Source organism: Myotis daubentonii, chromosome 11, assembly GCF_963259705.1.
Source record: "Myotis daubentonii chromosome 11, mMyoDau2.1, whole genome shotgun sequence".
Taxonomy (NCBI): Eukaryota; Metazoa; Chordata; class Mammalia; order Chiroptera; family Vespertilionidae; genus Myotis; species Myotis daubentonii.
In genome coordinates this window covers 61,001,062-61,022,832 of record NC_081850.1, presented here as the reverse complement: position 1 = coordinate 61,022,832, position 21,771 = coordinate 61,001,062, and the positions used below count along the sequence as shown (strand labels likewise).

The following is a 21,771-nucleotide window of genomic DNA, read 5'->3' as shown; positions in this document are numbered from 1 at the left end:
TGAAGTTCTGACTACAAACACATTTAAATAGAGGAATACAGATGAATGTCATATTTATGAAAGGCCCAACTTGTGCCATTAATAAAAATGTATCCCGACAACCACTCTTTCTACTCTTAGCAGCTCCTCTAGACCAGCCCCAGAAAGACAGGATTGCTGCAATGTAAAGCTACTTAACATAAACAAACATAGAGGCCGCACTTGGGTTAGGAGACGAGGCTAATTTTAGATGACTGTTTCGTATGTGATGAAGCGGAGCCTGGACTTCTCACTGCCTCAGTGCAACCCTCGTGCCTACGTTTAACCAACTCCACCTCAACTTTTTCTCAACTCTGGAAAGCAAGTGGTAAGGCAGCTGAAAGAAGGAATTCATTCCTGCGCCGTGAGGTCTTCACACTGGCCAGTCTGATCCATGGCTTGACGCTGAGAGGAATTCAGCTTTTAGGAACATCTGAAGCTTGCCGGGCCTTGCAGTGTTTCTGCTGATCCGCATCTGAGAGTGCTCACTCAAGAGAAGCTGTGAAAATCCTCCTGAACAGGCAGCAGGAATCCAGAGAGCTCTTGGTGATCAAGTGTGACTCCGTGGGTCCCTTCCTGGGAAAACTCTGGAATACTCCATGACTTGAATGCATACAGAACACAGTCTGAGATATTACAAACAAGTCAAATATCATATTCAATGGACACCAGAATCCACTTTTCCAAGAGTCAGTGACTTGCTCTCCCTGTAACATAGCTGTGAAGTCCACTCAATGTCCGGCCAAGTGTACTTGTGAATTTCCTTCCCTCTCATGCCAATGAGAGGACCCAGTTCCAGCCTGGTGGCTTGATGTACTTGCTCATCAGTTTTCAGTTTTCACAAGGGAAAACAATCTACCCCTTAAATTGGAGAAGCTTTCTTTCCAGAACTAGACAATCCTGACGGCTCTCTCCAGTTACACAGCAATTATGTAATTGCTAAGCTTCTGCAGAATCACTGGAACCATTCTGCAGCCTTCTCCTGACTACAGCTGCAGCACAGTGTTCCGAGATGATTGCAGCCTTTGAACGGATGACCGGTCTCCAATCTGAGCACAAAGGGGTGTACAATGGGATTCCATCTCCAGCACAAAGACGCTCCTGCCTCACGAAGCCCTTCCTCCTCCTCCCAGGCTGTGCAGCTAACTCTTGCCTTTGCCCGCCCTCCATGTGTGCAGAGTGTGGTTCATTCTGCTTATGCAGACAGGTTCCAAAAGAGGCAGATAATCAGCTGACGTTTTGCCATGGACCATGCACCAGGCAATCATTTAACACATAACATGGAAGCTCCAGAAGAGGACAAGATGCAAGGGGGGGGGGGGGGCGCGGGAAGATCGCTCTAGGCTTCCTGCACTGGCATGAAATGAGTGCTTCCCTTCCTCCTGCCAGCTCCAATCCTTCATGTTGACATTACACATCCTGTACTGGAGATCCACCCCCATGCTGCCGCTTGCCCAGCTGAATTATCTCCTGCGTCACAGCGGTGGTAACAGAACTGCTGGCTCGGCAGACCTGAGAGCACCATTTCAACGCTTAATGCACTCAGCAACTGGACATATTACCAGTGCGCCGGGGCTGGTCTGTAGCCCTCTCAGCAGCCGAGCAATACTCGACCTAACCGTCTGCTAACCAGATGGCTGGGTTGCCTCTTGGGACCAAACTATTAAACTTTACTTTATTAAATTCTATGAAAATGTGGGGACAGTTTACAGCAGTGTGTCTGGTTCATCTCCAACAGGGTTGCTAAGATGAAAATGACCTAAAAATAACTGGAAACTCTACTACTTCACACCAACAGAGAACAAGATATTTCGGAGTAAATATTTAAATGAGTGATCTGCCAGATTACGTCCCCCAGCAGCACTGACTACATGCTTAGCAAATTATATTGTAAATATATACAAACAAAGACACAGACATGCATGCATCTAAAGAGGGATCCATTTCCCACCGCCTCAAGCCACAGCTCACCATCATCAGGCTCCAAGCTATTTAAATGTGGCTAAGGACACCATCTCCGTCGTAATCGCCCAATTACCAAAACAAAGAGCCTAACACAACTGACAGAGATGGACCATCTCCTGGGTTCGACCACCTAGGCACACTGCAGGCCAGCTAGGTAGGCAAAAGGCGCTCAATAAATGTTTTGAGAAATAGATGGACACATGTTTCTTAAATATAACAATCCTATAAAACACGTTCTTTCCAACTCTATCCTCACCCCACAACTGCTAACTAGGCGTGCAAAACCAGGCGGCAGATGAATGGCAAGGAGCAAGCCATCTGCACCAGAGGCGCTGGATGGCCACTAATTGATTACTGCAAATGAACTGCAGAGGCGGCCCTTTATTGGGTCCCTGGCAGGGTGCTGGGTGCTTTATATACATGAATGCCCCTTGGCCTTCACCAGAGAGAATTCCATTTTAAGGATGAACTGGAGGCTAGGAGCAAATCAGGAGCCTGACCCAAATTAAGCCAATCACCTTTCTACTACTTTGTAGTCACGAGGAAGGAAGGACCCCCGCAATTTGTAAAGAACTGAACACTTGTGAAGGTGGCACTCCCAAATATATCCCTCAGTTCCAAATCTTTCCACTCCCAGAGCTTTTCAGACATCCTAGGAAGTCCTAGTTTCAGATCCTATTGTATCTCCCCATACTTCTTATTCTACTGAGGGCATTCTAGTTTATTGTAACCACTACCACACCCAAAGTTACTCCTCCACTCCTTGAGTTGAGGGTCTACCCTTTGAGGCCAAAAAAATCTCTCATTTGAAATCATTCTAGAGATCTGAACCCCAGTAAGTAAATGCATGTCTCTCTCTCTCCCTCAAATATCTCTGGACACCGTTTTATTAAAGTGGTGACTGTAAAGTTTTATAATTAAAAACAACTCCTTTGTCTCTGGGAATTTTCAAAATAAATAAATACATAATTCTTCTTGGGTAATCTTTTTTCACAGGTGAAAAATAAATCACTCTACTGTTTTATCAAAGAATCACGTGCGCGTCCTTTCTGTACCACTAACTGCACCACCAACCACCACCACACACTATCACCAGGGAGGCCACCGATGTGCTTCTGACTTGGAGCAAACCAGGTTAGAGAAGTCCTGTTAAGACCTATCAACACCACTTCACATTTTGAAATATCATCTACCCTGAAGGCATTCTAAAATTAGCCTCCTTACCCTGAGATCTCAAGCATCTGATATTGCAGTACGTTGGTAAGACCAAGTGGACATGGACTATGAAAATAAACATTTGCACAGAGAAGACCAGAGCAATTCTCAGCAAGACCACAGGACACCCCCTGAACAGGCTCAGCCCTATCTATATGAGGGAAGCCAAAGAGGCCCCCAACCCTTTTGGAAGACAGAATAGCCAGTATTTTCACTGCAGTAAGTAAATTTTCTTAGACAAGCCATTTTGCCAGAATGATGCCAGACAACAGGAACAATAATAACATCTTTCTTCCAAAAAGCTCAGAGAAGTTCACAGTGATTAAAAATGTGTTCCTCCACAAGACTTAAAATCCCTACTGAACACACACACACACACACACACACACCAGCTATGGAGTGCAATCTGGAGAAGTCTACCTGAGAATGGGCAACAGCAATGAGCACCACTCATCAGTTAAGGCAGACACGGTACAAAATTAATCAGGCAGGATTCAAAACACTGAGTTTAAGACCAAGGATGAAACAATTCACATCTGGCAAAGCCCTGGGAGAACATCTTGACCTCAGCTTCTCCATCAGTAAGGAAGGAAGAAACGATCATTTTTCAAGTACCAATTATGAACCGGGACCTAATATACTTAGTAGTTTTTAAGTCTATGTCAAGTCTACAGATTCCTATTATCCCCATTTCATTGGGTAGGAAATCATGGGAGCAGAGAAGTCAAGTGACTTCTTCAAGGTCCTACAGCTAGGAAGGGACAGAGCCCAATTTCACCCTGTGCTTATATAGTGCCCAAGAGTGTGCTCCACCCACCACACGTTACTTCCTTAATGAAGACCTCTGCACTAAAAGCTGCATGTTCACCCAGAAATATGGAGAACTCTGCACTCCCGATGTTTCAACAAAAAAAAATAAAGTGCCTCTCCCAGAGAGAATATATATACAGTTGACCCCTGAAAAGGGGAGGGAAGCAACTGCCTTCAGTCAGAAATGAGCATATCACTGAAGTCAACCCTCAGCTTACAGATTTCCAACCACGGATGAAAAATATATATATACACATATTTTTACAAATTTATACACATATCTATATCTACCTATCTATTTATACACATATACACCCACATATACGGTAGCCAAGTTCCTAGTTGTTCTTCAGACAGTTCAATTGCATTGAAGTTTAGCCCTGGCATGCCAATTTTACATGCATTATTTCCCCATATAACTTGCGTGTCAGAAAGGGAAGGCTGCCAAGAGACAATCTGGCCCAGTGATTCACTGTGTCACACCAACATGCCCACTTCTGACACAGGTTGTTGTTTGTATTTCCTAGAAATCATTGTCTTCATTTGGGAAATAAACAGCAAACAGCGTCCTCAGCAATGACATGTTCTTTTTCTGCGAGAATACCCTGGCAGCAAATGCCATGAATCTGGGGGGAAGAGGGTAATATAAAGTGGCAAGCTCTCGCTCTTTATTCCTTAGACCTTAGCGATCATGTGGTAAGGCAGTATCTTAAACACAGATGACTCTCTTTTCCCTTTCAAGATTACGCCTTATAAAGTAAAAGATTTATTCAAATGAATCACATTAAGTCTACGGAGCAGGTTTCATGTGCTGAAAAACACAATCTAGCCAATTTTGGATTTTTATGGTTGAAGATTCCTATTTGCTGGTTTATGAATGCTTTCCAGTCATTCGACTCCCTGAACTTCTTTTCTTTAGACAACAGGCTATGCAATGTGTATGGTCATAGACAAAGTAATATTGCCACAGTCCTTTCCACTAAAGCGGGGAAAAGATGATGGGGTTGTCGAGAAGGGAAAGGGGACAGTGGGGAGATTGGAAATTCACCACCATTCAGAAGCTGCTTCAAAAAAACATCGCTAACACTTACCTGTGCTGGGGTCAATTTTGGTAATTGTAGCTGACGTCTAGAAACAGGGTTATGAATATAATTATCATGAAGCAGCAATGGGGCAATCATAACCTAATTAAACCCACTGACTAGATTATCCTTTTTCCCCTAATAAATACATAGCATTTAACACTTGCTAATTTCAGGATCTATAGGTGATATTCATTCATATTAACAAGCTACACTACAGCCACAAGTCAGAGAAAGAATGGGTGAGGTACTCGGATTCTTGAGTCCACCAAGGGGTTAGGGATGGATTTCAGGGACAGCTGATATTGGTTCTTCAATATCACTTCACTTCTCCACCCCCCAAGAGAAGAATGAGTGATGAGAACTTCCACACACGTTCTGGATACAATTCTGTTTTCTTAAAGACTCTGCTATTTTGTGTGAGCTACACAATGTGCTTTTTCACATTACAATGGAATCTGTCTTTGAAATGTGATTTCCTTTTCTTTTGAGTCGAATGGAGGTTTCCTCCCCTGGATCTAAGTACAGAAACTTTAAACATTTACCTCCAGGACATGCTCTGAGGCTTCCTCTCCTACCCCACCTCTCATGAGTGTATGTTCAAAGTCAATGTCCTATTCCCAACTGGGTGTCACTGCAGGCACATGGATAGAACACCCAATTTACCTTCACTTTTTGCAAAGCCCCTGGGGGTAGTCTGGATAGATTTCTCCTCCGAGAAGAGGAAGGCTGGAGACACAGGCTGGGGGCTGGTCTTGGAGAAAGGCTGGTGTGAGGGAGTGGCTCAGAGGGTAGGCACCACTGACTGGGGCCTTAGTTGATGCTACCTAAGGCTGAGGGGAGTCCCTATTGCTCTTAAATTAGAAATCCCATCTGGACAACCACATGCTTCATATAGGTTAACTTTTACTCTCTTCAACTATGGAGTTATTTCTTCTGAGCATTTTCCTCCTATCTTAAGAAAGCAATGGTTTGGTAAGTTGAGTAGATATGAATGGCGGGTAAAAATGGGTGACGGTGACCTCCTCTTGTACACTTTACATACAGGACACATGCTTATCCTCCTACAAGATCCTGGGTATGAGGCTGTCTGAACAGTTCCATAACAAAATTAAGATTTTATAAAACTACTATTAGTTGCTTCGAGGTGAAAGAGTCTAGTCAGCAATTAATGCCCAATTCCCCGTCTTACAGAGAAGCTACTGTCCTGAATATCACAGGGATATCTGGACCTGTTCCATCTCCCTTAGTACATCTTGTTACTCTATTAAGGGCATCTGTGGTCATCCATGAACAGCAGCTTCCTCACTGTGCTGTGATGTTTCAGGGAGAAGCAAATAGAACCAAAACATTCATCATGTCTCCATGATCTAAATAGAGCACATGGTGATCACTGAAGGGCGTGGGGGACTCTAGCACCCAGCCTTTGAAGAGTAACTGCACTGTTTTCCCAAAATTAATGGAACCAATTTTCAAGTATGTCTATGTGGCTTCTGAAAACCCTTCTCGTGTCTATAGTCAGCAGAGCCAACACGGCACGGAGACCTTCAAAAGGGGGCCTAAGGGGGCAAAAAATCAGACACTTCTCTATTAAAAAAAAAGTTATACAGTATATCTTCCTGCCACAAGACAGGTGCTCTTTTTAAATATCCACATGTGTAACTACTTTGCACCACTAAGCTTGACACAGTACAATTTAAAAATAGTTATTCTCTAAATTTCTTTCTACATGGTCTCTTGCTCCCTCCACCCCCAATCTCTGTAACTCAGAAGAACACAAAGAGGTACTCTTCAGTTAAACACACTTTGTCAAGCTATTACAGTAAGTTATACCTCTCATATTAACTAATATATCACAATTAATTTTCCATTATGCTCAGATTTCCTTCCAGAACACTAGGATATATTCCTGGCATAAGCAACTGGAAGAGATAAACCATCAGGAACATAAGCTATTAGCATACTAAGTAATAACCAAGGCCAGTTCCCACCAGAGAAGAGCCAGGAGGTAATTCCCCCACCCCCACACCTTGTGGCTCCCCTATTTCATAGCTCCATGACCTTGGGTAAATTACCTCCCAAGCCTCAGTTTTTCTCTACCATGTGAACAGTCTCTGGTTCATATTAAATGTTAAATAAGCATCACCTAGTATTCATATGAACTATTAGTCACTCCAGGAGGAGAAATAGCATTATGTTGAAGGCCCATGGGGTCTTTCCACTCTATATAGGAGTTGGCAGCATTTTTTGAGGAAGCAATCATATTTATTCTCCTTACAGACAGTAATCTTACCCAATATTAGAGGAAACAATATTCAACTGACAGCAGAAGAGAGAAGTTCTTGCAGATGAACTCTGACATTCAAATGAAAATGGTCTTTCCCATACCAATCCCTTCCCCAATTATCATGATTAAATAATAATTAATAGTCTCTGAGAAGATCATTTAAGATAGAAACCACTGAAGAAAAGTTTCTGTCTGATAACTACTTGTAATTGAAATCTTTGCCTAATATACACCTGGTATCTATCTATTTTGGGCCATCTTTAGTCTATAATTTAGTGTTCAAATTTTTTTACCCCACACGAAGGACCTCTAGATCAGGTCCAATCTGGGCTGAGTGACTGAGGCTCGCTTGCTGACCAACTGGTCACAACACAGAGGGATGATGTAATTAGGGATTGGAATAGCTAAACATTCTAGACCACAGTGGCCTTACTTTGGATTTTAAAATGCCAGGATTGGATTGACAGACCAGCCTGTGATGCGTGGCTGAAGCAAATGGCTTAATCCCAAACTGGACAATAGGTCTATTCCTTTCCCCTCTGAAATAAGCATGTCTTGGTTCTTCATTTCTTGTAACACCCAGAGCGTAGGTCGAGAAGCTCTATGGATAACTTTAGAGAGGACTATCACATTTTCTGCCCATTAATAATGCAGCTACTTACTGCTGTGCTCTGGTCTCTACTTCATTCATTTTCCAGGAAAATCTCCACCTAGGCCTACTTACCCAGTTCTCCTTCAAGTTTCCATCTGTCCTTTATCAGAAAAGCTGTATTTGTAACCCCAAAGTCACATAAATTGTCTTCCAAGCCCAATTCTATTTTTCACAATAAGAACAGACCTAAGAATGTGGGTCTGAGCACTGGTCTTCATATTTCACATGCAATAGGTACCAAATTACAAGGTCTTTTTCCACTGGCTTTATTGTTTTCTTAAAAGCAATGCCTTTTATTCTTCCTGGAGGCTCTTCCCAGTGGACAGGCCTCTTCTATTTTCACTTGTCAATCATTGCCCCCTGCCTCTCTTCTTCTTTTCCTTCTCCCATCCAAGCAGTCTCTCCTTCCCAGCAAATTTCCACCACGTAATTATGGCAATGCTTCAGCCTACTTTTTTCTGTTAGCTTAACAACCCTGTCTATTTTCTACTTGTGCTGATGCTACTGTTTGCTTTTCTGACGGGCTAATCCGTGTATCCTTTCAAGGCCTAACTTCCCCTACCATGATAGCAGCTGGAGCTCTAATTCACAGGTGCCTTCCAAAGCTTTTCATTAACAATAGAAATGAGATGGTTTATAAGCCCATTTCTTAGTCTGCAGGTGAGTATTGGAACCTTTGTGCAGCAAACATCTTTCAAGTATCCCGCATTGTGCCACCGCACAATTATTTTCTGAGTAATAAGTACAATGTTATAGGCACATTTGTAGTGTTAAAGGGAAAATGTTCCCTCAGAGGGAATCAGCTCCCCCGACCCCTGGCATTTCCCAGCTCAAGAGAGAAGCACTCAGCTGACATGAGCAAAACTGAAGAATAATGACTTTACTCTCTTAAATCTGAACAGGGAAGAGAAGAATTCCAAAATCTGAAGGCCTTAGCTCATGTTCTGGTTCAACTGGCCAGACGAGGGCTTAGGGAGTGAGGTTGGCCTCCCCCACCTGGGCTCTGTGGCAGCTAAGCCTCTCCACAAATCCTGGGCTTAATTACTTCTGACACAGTTGTCTCGCCTGGGCCTCCAGCCTCTTTTGTGCTCAAACCAATCTGAAGTCAACGGTAAGTCCTTGCTTACTCATCTTGGTTAAATGCTTCATTTCCAACTAAGTGATCTTAAAACATTTAAATCAGGATCCATTGATTCCTAATAGAATTTTTCCTTGCATGGTCTTTGTTAAAAAGTCTACTCAAAAACCTACCAAATAACTTTCTGAGTTAAGCAACCTTCATCTCAAGAATTTATTCTTGAACAAACAAGTACCCACCAACCTTCCCTTCACCCCCAAGAGGAGGCTCTGCTCTTTGAACTAAGTGTGGGGTTAAGGTGTGGACGGGCACAGCAGAAGTATTTTATTAATATCCAGAAGCAACATGCAATGAGCAGCACAAGCAAACCCATGAAAGCAAGAAAATCAACACCGAAATAACCATGACCTGGCACAAAGAGAAACCTTCCATCCAAGAATAACTCCAGAAAAAAAGGTCTCCAGCTAGGAATTAGGTAGGAATGCTTTGAAGACACCAAGTAATCTGCTCACCAGAATTAAAAGACAATGCAATTGCAGGTGACCATACTGGTGCCTTCTTGTACCATACCCACGCTGCTTGTCTTTCCAAACCCTGAAAACACCAACTCTGTGCTGGAACCATACATCCAAAGACTAAAAATCTATCGCTTCAACTGCTGAGGACAAGAGCCTTTAAGAAGTAGATAAATTTGATGATAGCATTTCCAAGCAGAAAATGTAAATCCAAAACGCTTCCAATTGACTTCCTATTTATCATATCAGTGTGTGCAGTTCTCAAGATACAAAGTTCAAGGGGACAAAAGATTCAGAAGAGCTTCCTAGTCAACAGCAAACACAATCTAAAGTCATAAAAATCCATTTTCCCTTTGGAAACTTCTTCTCGTGGGTCTTACAAATCCAGGAGACGGTTCAATGTAGGATTATCTTCTCTCTAATAACCCCACCCCCCTTTTTTCCCCCCTTCAGTACTGGCATGCAAACCATGCTGTTTTAACTTCTTTCCTGTTCTCCCAGTTCTTCTGGAACATTTTATTTTCGACAGTCAACTCATTTGGAGGAGTGCCACACTGAGGTTCAACTGTTTATAGCGTTAACTGTGTTCCTGCCAGAAGTCCCCATCCAGTACTACCTTCTCCAGACTGCCTCCTGGATTGAGTATTTATGCTTTGGTTTGGAAAAAGCTTAGAAAATGTGGAAACTTCCAAACATCACTCATCTTTACAAAGTTGCCTTCACTTGTCCAAGAGGAATCAGAAATGGAAACCCATTTCACCCTTCCTAAAGTACTGACCCATCTCTCTCTCTCTCTCTCATGGTTAAATACTGCTCGTGTCATTCAAAAGTCATTGTAAGGGTGTCTTCGTGTAGAGTGGGGAATGGGAAGTAGCTAGCCATTGGTCTGCAAGAGAGAATTGGGCTCCTAGAAGGTGCATGGAGGGCACATTTCTGGATGAGTACAGGACACTGGAAAATCACCAGTAATTGTTTTAGACTGGATTTCACTCTCTTGGACTTTCATCAGTATTACAAAATGGCATCTCTGAAAGAAGCCAATTTAAGTCTGTACCATGTTGCAAAATAGATTCTCAGAGTCCAATTGTGGGCACTTTTGTAAGCTGCAATTGACCCAGACAAACTTCCAAAGAAGGGCATTTGAAAAGGACTCCCAAACCCTGGGTGACAGAACTAGAGAGGAGAAGAGGACAGTGAAAAGCACAGCTACAAATTCAATAGCTAAAACTTGACTGAAAGTCACACGAATAAAATTGGCCTCTGGAGTGTCACTTCTATAAGTGAAACAAACCATGTTCAGGCCAGGGTTCCCCAACATGTTAAATTCAACTAACACTAAATCAACTGCCCCACTAATGTATGATTAGTGTCTTGAGATGGTGTTTCACAAACCGCTATAATCACGTGCACTGGGGCACCCGAAAGGGTACTGGGTTGGGAGTCAGCCGACCTGAGTTGTAGGCCTGGCTTTGTTACAGCTGAACTTTCTGACCTTGGGCAAGTCACTTCAAGTCTTGGTGCCAATTTCCTCTTCAGTAAAATGCAGAGGGGGAGGGGAAGATTTGAAGTTGATGATCTCTCTAAGGCACAAAACAACTAGCTTCTCAATTAGAAGTTCTGACTGGTGAAGATTAAATACGTAATACTCATCACTTATGGTATCTCTTTGTCAGCTTTTAATGTTAATTTCTACTTGGGAAATAATATTTTTGTCTTTTGTCCATCACCCCAAAACCTCAGCTTCATCTGGGTGCTCCCTAGAGTTCTTTCATATTATAATAAACTCCTCTTTTCTTTTCCTTTCTTATTTTTTTTTAAGCAACCTTCCCCAAACTAAGAATTGTGACTTGTGCTATTAAAAGAGCTTAGAACTTCCCATTTCCTTGCTAGGGCTAAAATTAAACTGTCCATTCCTTAGGGCCCAACATAACATCTGCCAGATGTCTTGGCATATCACACAAGAAGAGGAATTTTGTTCTAGCACTCTCTCTCCTCCTCTCCATTTTCTCATAATCAATTAATAGGTCACCAGCTAATGTTTCTCTCAAGGCCACCAACTTCATAAGTATGTGAACCTCACCAAAGATACTTGCTTTCTCTCTCTCTCTCACACATACACACACACACACACACACACACACACACCCTCCCACCCTTCAGTTCACTAGATTTTTAGTGATAGATGCTGGAAATATTTTCCCCACTTTTGAATTTCCTTAGTTCCCATGTACCAATCATCCACTTATACACTCCTGTCAGATCCTTTGCAATCTGAGTTCATTATTTACATATTTCCTAATTTGTGAGTGTGGCATTGTGAAATAGCACCTCTGTTCTCCAGTCATCAACTTGAAACATTCAATACAGCTTTGTCAATGCTCTATCCCATAAGGCAGTGAACTATAAGTTTGATAAAAGCACACACCACAAAGAAGATGAGTAAGGTTACCTTAACCAAAAACAAAAACAAAAGAAACCCCACTCAACACCAGGAAAGAATTCAAGATAGACTAGACCAGCCCTGGGCAAACTACGGCCCTCAGGCCGTCCGGATCCGGCCCGTTTGAAATGAATAAAACTAAAAAAAAAAAAAAGACCGTACCCTTTTATGTAATGATGTTTACTTTGAATTTATATTAGTTCACACAAACACTCCATCCATGCTTTTGTTTCGGCCCTCCGGTCTAGTTTAAGAACCCATTGTGGCCCTCCAGTCAAAAAGTTTGCCCACCCCGGACTAGACTCTATTAAATTCCATCACACAGAAAACAGAACTCTTTCCCAAGGCAACTTTACCATTCTTTTCTTTCAGGAAAACTGACCACAAGTACTCAAGTCCATGAGTAAAATTGGATTTCTTTTCCCCTACTGTCTTCTGGAACACTCCTTAGCAAGATTTTATATAGGCCGGGGAGGGTTGGGTTGGTGGGTAAGAGATCAACCGAAGGACTTGTATGCATGCATAAAGCATAACCAATGGACACAAGACACTGGGGGGTATGGGAGGCTAAGGGAAAGTCAAGGGGAGAAAAAAAAATGAGACATATATAATACTCTTTGTAATACTTTAAGCAATAAAACAATTTAAAAAAAGAAAAAAAAGATTTTATATATTTATATATAAAAATTTTATTTATCTTGCATCTAAAAGTTTTCTCTAACTCCAAAGAGTGGGGGGGGAAAACAAGTCCTCAGGGAATGTGATCAATGAATCAGATGGACATAAATCCAATATGAGCGATATTATGGACTACAAAGTTCCAACAAGAATCATTTTTTAATGACAGTGTGTATCACAGCTCACATGTATTTCTTCAGAATAATTTTTCTTGATGATATATTAGTTATGGCAAAAATTTGCATAATGAGCTTCATCAACTAGATGTCTCAAAAAAAGGATCTCTGAGCTTTGACATCAAATGAGAATGTTCAACTTGATACTCTTTTTCATTCTCACACAATGGTTTATCCAAGATACTTGTCCCAGTTCAAGTGTATAGTCTAGACCAGTGGTTCTCAACCTTCCTAATGCCGCGACCCTTTAATATAGTTCCTCATGTTGTGGTGACCCCCCCACCATAAAATTATTTTTGTTGCTACTTCATAACTGTAATTTTGCTACTGTTATGAATCGTAATGTAAATATCTGATATGCAGGATGTATTTTCATTGTTACAAATTGAACATAATTAAAGCACAGTATTAATCACAAAAACAGTATGTAATTATATATGTATTTTCCGATGGCCTTAGGCGACCCCTGTGAAAGGGTCATTTGACTCCCAAAGGAGTCGCGACCCACAGGTTGAGAACCGCTGGTCTAGACAGATACAAGAAACCATGTGTTTAATATTATGGTACTTCCCATACTGATGAAGGGAATCAGAGATGGGATGGGTCTGTTAGGTAAACAGTTATAAAACATTTTCTCAAAATCCAAAATGCCTCTTAGACACTTAATTCTTTCCTTCCAGAAAGTTCATCTCTATAAGACTGTCTATAAAGACACGAAAACATTTGGTTGCAAAGTAAAAAAATGTGGTAAGTCAAACTGCTGGACTGGCAACCAGTTTGTCAAATTTTTCCTCCCATTGAAATAAGTAATTAAGCAGTTGTCCTCAACAAAAAAAAAAAGATATTATGGAAGTTTGCTTCAAGATCAATGTTTAATGTATTTATGTTTACATAAACATATCTGGTAAATTAGATGCAAAATTATCTGGTAATTACTTTCCCAAATAACTCCTTATTCCATTGCATTTGAACTTCTGAGTTTGAGCATGCAGCATCTTAACATGCACTATGAAATTTAAATAAAACACTGATGACATTCCACTTAAGAGCAAAAGCAATGGGCATCAAAAGATAACATTCAAAAATGAGTAATAAAAGGTATGATTCCATGTAAGATTTTTAAAGTGCTCTTGGAGAGGCCTAGGTTTGGAATAAAGAAGCAGAGGTCTGAAGAGAAATATTTTTAAATGAGCATACACATTAATTGAAAACCATACATCTTCATCTGCAAAAATCAGGGATTTACTTCATTGACCAGGGACAATTATCAGCTAAAGAACCATGTGTTTCCCCCTCTGCTTTCACACCCCTTAGAAGAACAATAACCCTCAATTAATGACACAACAGTTTGGTTTGAAAAATGTGATGTTGTCATATACAGCACTGTGCATTCACTGAATGACACTGCTACCAGCTACTCAACAGAATATAATTGCATCTGGAATCTAAAACCACTTCAATATGCACAAAAATACTGTAGACACAGGGAACTTCACACACACACACACACACACACACACACACACACACACAAATCCGACACATAATGAGAAAGCAAAGCAAGAAAAAAGCTGGTATAAGTCGCTCACCAATGTGCTCCTTGTTTGTGTAGAAGCTGGTACCTTTCTGTATTCCTCCTTAGTTAAAACAAGGTCTAATCAGCTTCCTCACAATACATTAATTGGTTCTGAATCTCCTCCAAGTCTTCATTCCACCGTGGAGCCCTCCTCACCTATCTTCAATAGTCCATCTAAAATTCTTCCAACATCTTCCCTCATCCTCAAGATGGCTACCTTACCTAATGGAAAAGCAACATCTTCATGGTTGGCTTTTATAAAATCCTCAAGCATTTCAGGATTTAGGTCTTTACTTGGATCAATTACATACATTCTCTAGAACTAATCTGTGAAGAACTCCAATCAATGTGTGTGGACTGAGGGGGATCCTTTCTTCACATCATCCTCACAAAATGTCTTCCTAGAAGACTAATAAATTCCTCCCCACCAAAAAGGTGAAGAGACCTAGACATAGGTTTTCTCAACTGACATAATCTTTAAAAAAAAATTTGTTTCCATAGTGACACTGTTAAGAAGACATTTGATATTTGTGGAGACTCACAGTACTTGAGAACACAGAAAAAACCCAGCAGGATGGAAGGGAAGGGAGAAAACAAAGGAACTAAAAGAAGGCCTAATACACACATGGAACAACCTGAAGAGAAATGTAGACCCTGGAGAAACTGGTGTCAGTAAGACTTCCTCTGAGATCTTGTAGGATTTGTTGTTGGTTTTTATTTTGTTTTGTTTTGTTTTTCCCCAGAGATCAACCCAAACCAGACAATAAAGTCTTGCAATGCATCAAAACATGATGATAGCCAAGCCCAGAACTCCAGAATCTCAGCGGAGGGCACCACCGTCTTCACAATGAGGAAAGTCACCATTTCCTGGCGACTTTCAGGAGACCTGCAGCAGCTGAAAGTTGTGTGAGGACCTCAGTGGAAAATGTTTAAGATTTTGCCTTGCCTTTCCTGAAGGAGGTCAAAACCCTTCAGGTCCACTCAAAAGGTGAAAAAAAAAAAATCCAAAAGTTTACTTTAAAATGGAAACAAACATCTCAATAACTTGTGAAAGCACTCCTTTGGTGGGAGAAAAATCTGAGCAGCCCTTAAAAGCCCCTCATTTCCTTGTATAATGAATAGACAGTGAGGAACCACCACGAGACTTCCCCCAGGAAAGGGAGAAGGAGTAGGCAGGCAAGCCTCCTCCTCCAGCCATCACCAACAGAGCTTCAAAATGGAAACATCCCTAATTCTATAAACACTTCTCATCTCAGCTTTGTCTCCTGGAAACTCGCTCTCCTCCATTTTCTGGTGGAGTTACAACATGACAGGGCTTACCTGACTCAGTTCCCAGCTCTCAACCAAACTAGTCACTTCCTCCAAAACCTGCAAGCCACCTCCAGAAACAAAACCAAAGCAAACCAAACAGCCAACACAGACACTCAGACACGGCTCCCCCCGCCCCCCAACCCTGGGAGAAAGCCCCAACTGGTTGGTCTTTTCCCATCCCAGGCGCGTGCTTAAAAATGAAACTTTTTTTTTTTTTTGGTAGGGGAGGAATATGAAAGGAACTCCAGGCAGCCTCCCTCCCTCCCTGTAGGTTAGAAGCTACATGAAAAGAAAATGAGGGTTCCTTCAGGAATGGTGAAAAGCCTGGAGAATGAACGTGAGAAGGAGCTTTGTGTTTTGGAGTCTGGACTGGAACCAAAGCAGACAGCTTGCAAATGGAGGACAAGGGAGATAAAGAAAGGGAAAGAGAGGGGCTGCTCCAATGGGGGGGCGGCTGTGGCTTCCCCTCATGCCTGGAAGGAGGGCAGACCCCTGGGAACTGCACCAGGAGTGAGAAGACCCCCAGGCCCCTGCTTTCTTTTCTCCCTTCCCCAGGAGAGCCAGGCGTATGTAATGGCTTCTCCTCTCCTGAAACCGTTGTCCTCTTCCACCAGACGCTTCTGAACCCCCAGCCTGGAGATAGCTCCTCAGCTGCTCCTGGACCTGCGCCCCCCACCCGGCCGGTGCCCCCCGCTCCTGGCCTCTGTCCTCAGCAGCAGCACCACCAGCAGCAGCCACCCCCCCGGACACATCCCGACCCCGCATCCCAACTTCGGAGACAGAGAGAGAGAGAGCCAAATACCTGAGGAAGAGGGGGGGTGCCAATCCGCACGGGTTTGCCATCGGGCTGGGGACAGGCAGACAGAGAGGGGGCAAGGAAGGAGAGGGACAGAGAAAGAAAGAGGTCAACCGGCTCAGGTCGGGGCGGCTCGGAGCGCTCCCTCCTCTGCCCCTTGCTAGCTCCCTCTGGCTCTTGGCTGAGGTCGCCTCCCGCTCTCCACCCCCCTCTCTGTCCCTACTCCTGTCCCCACGCTCGGAGCATCGGTCCTAAGCCTCCAGCTCTCTTCTCACTCATCTTTCATTTTCTCTTCTCTCCATAGAACTACACGAAATTAATTAAGCCACAGCGCTCCGCTGCCCCCAGCAGAAGAGCAGCCAGCAGGAAAAGCACAGCCACCTCGCTGCCACTGCCACCACCACCACCACCACCTTCTCCACCTCTTCCTCCTCCTCTTCCTCCCTCGCTTCTCCTCCTCCTCTTCCTCCTCCCCCTCTCACTCTCCCTCCTCCCCCTCCTCCTCTTCTCTCTCGCTTCTTCTCTCCCAACTGCCAGTCCATGCAGGGGACTTCCTCTCCTCGCGCTCCACCAACCCTCCTCGGCCGAATGAATGAGCGCGTTTGTGCGTCCACCACCCCGCGCTCTCCTCCCGGGAGCACTCGGACCACCCCGAGGTGTCGGTTAATTGCAATAACTTACAGAAGAAGCGTCCCGGCGCCGGGAGGTGTTTCGGGTTCTCCGGCCCCACCGCCTCCTTATCCTCTTTCTCTTTCTCCTCTTCCTGCTCGGGTTATTGTTGTGGAAGTTGTTTGGGAGTCTCATGTGCTTCTGCCGGGTCTCAGCAATGGAGGATCGCCATCTTCCCTGCCTTCCTCGGCTCCTCAGACTCTGCAGCTGCAGATGACCTGAGATATCCGTCTCTCTCTCCCTCTCCCTCCCTCCCTCCCTCCCTCTCCCTCTCACTCTCTCTCCCCTCTCCTCTTCTCTCTCCTCTCCTCCCTCTCGCGCGCGCTCCCTCTCTCTCCCTCCCTCTGTGTCTCTCTCTGAATAATGAGCAACCAGAGGGAGAGAGAAAGCAAGACAGAAAGAGAGAAGGAAGACAATCTTCTCCTGCCACACAAAACGCCGGAGCACCAGGGGGTGCGCGAAGCCTTTCTAATAACAACACCGTGCAGGAGAGAAGAAAAGAAAAAGAAAGAAAGAAACGAGGAAATGGGCAGGGGGCATAAAAGGGAAGAATTTTATCCAAGAGCTGGAGAAGAGCAGAAGGAGAAGCTGGAGGAGATGCTGAGGCTGCGGCTGCTGTCCCCCTCCCCTCTGCTGAACCCCAGAAGGAGGCAAGGTGGTTGCAAAGTTAAGGCTGGGACATTGTCTTTGTCACTTAGAGCCACACAGAGCCAGGCCAGTGAGATGCAAGAGGAGGAGGTGGCGGCGGCGGAGAAGGTGGTGGTGGTGGTGGTAGAGGAGGAGGAGGAAGAGGAGGAGAAGGAGGCAGAGGAGGAGGAGAAGGGGAAGAGGGAGATGAGATGAATAAAGACCTGCGGAGAAGGCGGTGCGAGGAGCGCGGCGGCCGGGCTGAGACGTGCGCGCTCGCGTCCCGAAGGCGCCCGGCCGCCCGGGCAGCAGAGGACGCCCCCCGTGAGGACCCTGTCCCGTCGCTCCCAAGGTTCCCACCATCAGCCCTGCCCCAGAGGCCGAGCCCAGGGCCCAGAGAGTCCCTCACACGCATCCATCTAGAGGCCAATCTTTGCACAGAACAGACATGGGGAACTAGAGGTTGCAAGTCTAAATCCAGATCAACCACGTGGGGCTTTTTAATCCCTTTCCAGCTTGCGGTGTATCTCCAGTGAAAAGCTCAAATTGTCCATTACTGGCACGTATTTTGAAGACTTCTCCCCCGAAATAAAGGCTCATTGTGCATTTTATTTCTTTTTTGATATGGAAAGGGGGATGGGGAAGGGAGAGAACCTATCATTCCAAACCTCGGAACCACCACTTTCTTTCCCTAACTTGTGAAATGTTTTGACGGCGCACCAAAAGAAAAGAAAAAAAAGCCTACTTAAATAACTTTACACCCTCCAGCCCCGCGTTGTTTGCACTTTCTGGCCGATCATCTAAGGCTCGGAAAGTAACAATCAGCGCTCCTAATGATAAGGTGTCGTGGTGTTGAAGACAAGAGAGCCAAAAAGGAAGCTTTCACACCTTGGTTTTTTTATGTGGTGTAATTTTTCCCAAATCATTCTGACCTATCTCTTTTGCAAAGGAGTGGGTCCCCACCCTCAACCAGGTGGGGCATCTCCTACGGCTTCAATTTATTGGGGTGCGTGGGGGGGGGAGCGCGCACGGGGTGGGGGTGGGGTGGGGAGGGTGCCTACAGTATAAAAATCAATACAGCAAGTCAGGAGCAATTGAAGTTCAAGGGCATGGGCTGGTTGTGCCATTTCTATTTCTCGCATCCTCGAGTTGGACATCAACAGCCTGGGGGACAGAGAGAAAACACGCAGCGCGCGGGGCAGAGACCTTAATTAAAGTTTCTTTTGTCCGCGGCTGAATTGGGGGATGTTGCTGGATTCCTTCGCATTGGGGAGCGCGCATCCGGTGGAGAAGGCGCGGTGGTGAGGATCCAGGGCGAGATTGCCCTCTTTAAATACTCACTCCTCCCCCTTCCAAACAACAGTCCAGGAAGATGTATCCGTAAACCCATACAATAAAGGGGGAGGAGGAGGAGACGCGCGCGGAGTTGCTCGCTGTCGGAAAGCGGGGTTTCATAAACAGATCTGAATCCTCCTTTTCCTAGACATTCCCCCATCGTTTATTCTGGGGCAGAATCTCTCGCCCAGAGGCACGATTTCACCCCCCTCCGAGTCAACACTTCCTGCCCTTTTCTCCTCCCACTCGCATTGAAAAGCTTGGAAGCCCTAAAAGGGTGTTGATGGCGGGGGTGATAAATAAATAAATAAATGACACTCTACGCGTGCGGTGGCGAAGAAAGGAGGGGGAAGGGGGAGGAGAGGCCAGGGGAAAAGTAGGTGAGGGGAACCGGGAGGAGAAAGCGCCGAGGCGAGAGGGAGACGGGAGTCGAAAGAAAGAGAAAAGAAAGGAGAGTGGAGGACGGCGAGGCTGTTCAGGGCTGAAAGGACCCTGGCTTTGTGCAGACCTGGGAGGGCTCTCCCTCCAGGTGCCTGCAGGGACTTGGGGAAGCCCTTCGGTCCCGAGCTCCTCCCCCACGGGACCCCAGGGGTGTCTGAGCGCCGGCCGCCGCTCCCCCATAAATTCCTCGTGGCCGCGAGAAGAAACGCGCCAGGTCTCCGCCGTCCCTTTCAGTGGCCCCGGCTGATAATTTACTTCTTTGTCTTTAATAAAAAGCTGACTTTTTCTGTCAAAGCCCGGCACGGGAAAAAATAACAATCGTATTTCAGGTTGAAAGCTCCTAGGACTGCTGGGTTTGGGAGGTGGTGATAAAAATCTTCATCGACGTGGAGGTACCTTCTGGGTTGGCTTGGGTCGGAAATCCTAAGATGGGGGCCGCCCTTCCCCAGGGGCGGGGGGGGGGGGGCAGGGAACCAAGCGTAGGGGAGGGAGGAAGAAGCGACGAGGTCAGAGGAAACCCGAGGCTCCCGGGGCACCGGAGGACTTCCCGCAGTCGGGGAATGAACCCTGGGGAGGAGCCTTTCGCGAAAGCGTGAGCGCGCCCCAACACGCCTCCGACCTCATAAACCCTCTTGGCAAAGGCCCGGGAAGCGGCGGGCGCACTGACCGCGGTGAACTCCAGAAATTAACCTGCGCTGCAATGAAACGGGCTGCCGCCCTTTCACACTCACCTCGAGCGACCGAAATAGAGAGCTCCCGACCCGGCCGGCCGCGGGGGGACCTGGCTCCTCCCTCCCGTCCCAGGAGGAGAGGACAAAAAAGGGGAGATGGACTTGGAGATGGCCCCGCCCTTCAAACGCTCCAATCCTTGGAAACCAAACCTCCTCTCCAAGCCTCCACGTCTAGAAGGGACAAAGGCAGCGAGGAGATCCGGAGACCGATGGGGAGATAGGTGGCTCTCGGGCTGCTCATGTGGGTGCACCGGGGGGAAGGTACAATGCCTAAGTTTCCATCCCAAATATAGGATGGTCTTGGGAAGACCACCTTCTGGTTTAGAAGCAAATTGATTTCCCAAAGCCATGAAGCAAACTACTACAAAACTCCCGCATAGCCCTGCTTTTTGAAGGTGGGAAGGCTAAAATTTCAGTTACCGGTCCCATATATATATATTTTTTCGACTTTTTTTGGAGTCACAAGTGTCTTAACTGCCCAAGTGAAATAATTGAAAGAAATTAAACCCGGCTGCGGAGTGGGCTTTTGTTTGCTTGCTTGTTTTTATTGAGGGCAGTTTTCTTTCAAATGATGGTAAAGCAATTGGGTAAATAAAAGCTGGGTCAGTCCAGGAAAGCGCGGTGGCTGGAGATGTTAGTGAAAATCTTGATAAACTTGGCACTTAAGTAACTGTAATTATGCTTTGCCATTAGCGGACCATTAAGATAAACAGAAGAAAGTTCACACCTCCTGCTATTTCATTCCCTAAGAATATTCACAGAGATAATGCAAGCCTCCTTGGTGGGTTATCTTCTCCACCAGGAGGATTAATTTCTAAATTTTTAAATTAAAATGGAAAAGCTTAGATTTTTGTACACAGCCAACAAGGTGAGGGAAGTCTCATGGGGACAAGTTGACTGGGTGAAATTTACCTTTGTTACTGTACCCTAGGCCATTAACCCCTGGAGTCATATGGGATTTCAAGACTCTATTAATGACCCAGGAAATATGAATATGTTGGAAGTCTGGACTTAACTTCTCCCTTATCATGGGTGAGTGGCATACAGACTCCTCATAAAGGGAAATTATGGCTCATCAAAAGAGTGACTTTATGAGCATTAATAGAATAATAAATCTTGAAATTTTAGTTCAAGAAACAGTGAAGTCCTATAATCAGAGTGACCCATGCAAATATGATCCACTTACTTGCCCAACTCTAGCAGGATAGAGATAGTCTATAAATCATTTTGATTTTTAGAGGTTTAGGAAAGAAAGACAGCCAAATCTCTTAAAGAAAAGTGTTTATGGAGAGAAAGGCGGCTTCTATCACCTGCAGGAAGGAATCATGGGAAGAAGAAAGAGTAGATCCTGAGGCTGTATTAAAAAGAA

General features: G+C 44.8%; 1 protein-coding gene across 14 annotated transcripts in view; it reads right to left on the bottom strand.

The window, feature by feature from the left end:
* The window catches only part of ZNF462 (zinc finger protein 462), a 144,985-nt gene extending 124,490 nt beyond the window's left edge, over positions 1-20,495 (bottom strand). For 2 of the 14 annotated variants that reach the window (XM_059657570.1, XM_059657571.1), the window contains exon 1: positions 17,281-18,854. The gene's annotated coding sequence lies outside the window, so the exon portion shown is untranslated. Of the gene's footprint in view, positions 1-14,505; positions 14,715-14,803; positions 15,925-16,605; positions 16,651-17,280; positions 18,866-20,402 lie in introns of those variants that run through there. The other 12 variants (XM_059657563.1, XM_059657562.1, XM_059657566.1 and 9 more) reach the window with 12 other exon arrangements.
* Between the last annotated feature and the right edge of the window lie 1,276 nt (positions 20,496-21,771).